The sequence below is a fragment of the Hibiscus syriacus genome, unplaced genomic scaffold, assembly GCF_006381635.1.
Source record: "Hibiscus syriacus cultivar Baekdansim isolate YM2019G1 unplaced genomic scaffold, ASM638163v2 tig00112910_pilon, whole genome shotgun sequence".
Classification (NCBI taxonomy): Eukaryota; Viridiplantae; Streptophyta; class Magnoliopsida; order Malvales; family Malvaceae; genus Hibiscus; species Hibiscus syriacus.
The window spans coordinates 359,759-362,985 of record NW_024063417.1 but is presented as its reverse complement, the minus strand read 5'-3'; the positions used below and the strand labels follow the sequence as shown (position 1 = coordinate 362,985).

Here is a 3,227-nt window from a genome sequence, read left to right as displayed (position 1 = left end):
CTAAAACCTAACCTCTTTTTACAAATACTACAATACTAAAAACTAAGGTTTCAACAACATACCTTTCGATTCGATTGCATCAACAAACAAGTATGCTTTCAAAAATGCATTGCTTCTATTTTGTAGCAACTAATACGCTTCAATTTCAAAAACTACGATCGTCTTCTATCTATTTCACATAACGTAATGCCCCTTCAAATTCTCTGTTAGCAATGCATTTGATATTTTAACCAGTTATGTTATTTATATTTAATCAATACCATTCCCTAAATGTCGATACTTTTATGTAAGATATCAATACTTTCGAGACATTTTTCTTATTGCAATTCTTTTCAATTCCTAAAGTACCGATACTATGGTACATATAAACGTATCGATAATTTCAACAATTCCTGTAGCGCTTTATCGGTTTTGTCAAAATTGAATCCAGTTTTGTCAAATTTCAACTTGTTATATTGTCATATAACGAAACATGTGTCTAAGGATTGATACTTTTTAGGCGCTATTATCGCAATTCCTTTCAATTCCTAAAATACCAATACTATGGTACATATACTTATAATAATATCGATACTTTCAACAATTCTGGTATCTCTTTACCGGTTTTGTCAAATTGAAACCTGTTTTGTCAAATTTCAACATGTTATATTGTCATGTATCTATACATGTGTCTAAGGTATTGATACTTTATAGGCACTATTATTGCAATTCTTTTAATTTCCCAAAGTACCGATACTTTTGTACATGTACTTATAAAATTATCGATACAAATTCCAACAATTTTGATATCTCTTAACTGATTGTGTCAAATTGAAATCGATTTTGTCATATTTCAAACGGTTTTGTCAATTTGGTTTTGTCATTTTCGTTACATTTTTGTCAAATTGAAATCAGATTTGTCAAATTTCAATATGTTATATTGTCATGTATTAATACATGTGTGTACTGTATCAATACTTTATAGGTGATTTTATTGCAATTTTTTTAAATTACTAAAGTAACGATACTTTTATACATATAAAGGTATTGATACATGTCTACTTTTAGCTAGTTTTCTTCACTTTCTTATACATTACTATATATATCGATACTTTTGTGCACGGTATCGATACCTACCGATAAATAAAGTTAGCCGGTTGCTAATTTTTTTAATATTTCTTCATGTTTTTCACCTACAACATTAATATTAGCCAACATTTTCGGTAGCGCTTAACCGACTTTGTTAAATATCTTATTAAATTTTCGGTCACACAGTTTCTTAGCCGTATATTAATTGCAACTCCCCTCCTAACTGCTTGAAATGATAAAAATAAATAAATAAGCAAATAAAAAACTCAAAATTCAAACCAACCTCAGCCTACCCGCAGCCCGTTGTGGATTTGGTAATAAAGAGCTAAACCGAGCTGGTTACCAAAGCCCGATGCTTTACTGAACTTTCTCTCTGCAGGAAAGTGACTTGTGTTGCGCTGCTACAGTTCTTTCACTTGGTAGTTGACCGTTTTCTTCTGCTGCTAATGCCAAGTTCTTTTTTCAAATAATTTAATGCGTCCCAACAGTTCACTGTTTTTTCTTTTGTCATATTTCTTTCTTCGAATATACCATTCCCAGTTTTGATACATTCGCCTTTGTAAAGTCCGCTTATTTATCAAACCAAAGACACATATTTCATATGAGATTTCAATAAAACAAAACCAATAACCACTCACCTGTCTTTTCAGGCCATGGCGGTAGTGACCAGCAATTCAGTTCTTTGTCGTGGTCTTTTAACTAACAGTGTCACACAATTTGGTCTGAAAAGTGAAGTTTCAGGAGCAAAGGTTGTACCTTGGAGGGCTATTGGCAGTGGAGGTAAAATGAAGGGCGGATTTAGGGTTGAAGTCAAAGCAGCAGTGCAGATTGGAGGTTTAGAGCAAGTAAAGAAAGCAAAAGAAGAATTGGGTATTGATGCAGTATCGGAGGGGGAGCTGAGAGAAAAGGGTTTCTTGGGGATGAGGAAAAAAAAAGCTTGTTTGCACCATAGGGCCGGCTTGTTGTTCACTGATTTGGAGAAGCTGGCATTGGGTGGAATGAATGTGGCCAGGCTTAATATGTGTCATAAGACAAGGGATTGGCACCTTGATGTGATTAAGAAGATCAAAAAGTTGAATGAAGAAAAGGTTTTCTGTGTTTTAATCATGATTGACAATGAAGGTAGTCAGATTCATGTGCTCGATCATGGTGCTCCTTCTGTCAAAGCAGAGGTATCCCTTTTCACCCCTTCTTTTATTTTCCATGGCCTTAGAATCCATTATGGTTTATGCAGTATGCATAATTATAGTTTCTCTAAGAGTCGGAAGTATGAATAGTTGGAGTCCTTTTGCTTCCTTGTTGGTATTTCAGGAAGGTTGCATCTGGTTACTTACTACTCAGAAGCTTGAGTATTACCCTCCATTTACAGTTCAAGCAAGCTATGACGGTTTTTTGGATGGTACTTTTGATTGGTGCCATGATCAATTCATCCAAATATTAATCGTGAGATTCTTATTTAAGATTAATTATTATATTGTATGGATGGCAGGTATTGAAGTGGGTGATGTACTTGTCATTGATGGTGGAATGGCTAGCTTTTAAGTAATTGAGAAAGTTGGAAATGATCTGTGTTGTCGGTGTTCGGACTCCGGTCTGTTTCTTCCTCGTGCCAAATTTAGCTTTCGGAGAGATGGAAAGCTTGTAGCAAGGAATTCTGAGCTTCCTACGCTATCGAAAAAGGTTCGGTTCATTATGATAGGTTTGCAGGCTTGATTTTGGAATTGTTCTTAGATACCATAGTAGATAGTGTTGTCACTTTGGACTCATTGAATTGGTGTAGACATAATGCTTTGCTTCAATTTAGCCAATCCAACTTCATGGTTATCAAATTGCAGATTTCGAATATCGGACTTAACCAGCTAAACGCTATAATGGAATATAAATTTTGGTCTTGTCATTGATTGGGAAGCAATATAATTCTTTCTAGTCCTCGTAAACATGTATCATATATCATCAAATCTACAGGATTGGGATGACATCGAGTTTGGAGTTTCCAAAGGTGTCGACTTTATTGCCCTCTCTTTCGTCAATGATGCTGATTCTGTCAGGCAGTTGAAGAACTATCCATCAAGGTTTTAAAAAACGGTCCGCGACCGCGATTTCGGCCGCGATATAGCGGTTTCGTCGCCGTCCGAGTAACCCGCGACGGCCGTAATAGC

At 35.5% G+C, this 3,227-nt stretch overlaps 1 pseudogene; it reads left to right on the top strand.

The window, feature by feature from the left end:
* Positions 1-1,689: 1,689 nt before the first annotated feature.
* Positions 1,690-2,345, top strand: LOC120184464 (annotated as a pseudogene).
* The last annotated feature ends 882 nt before the right edge of the window (positions 2,346-3,227 follow it).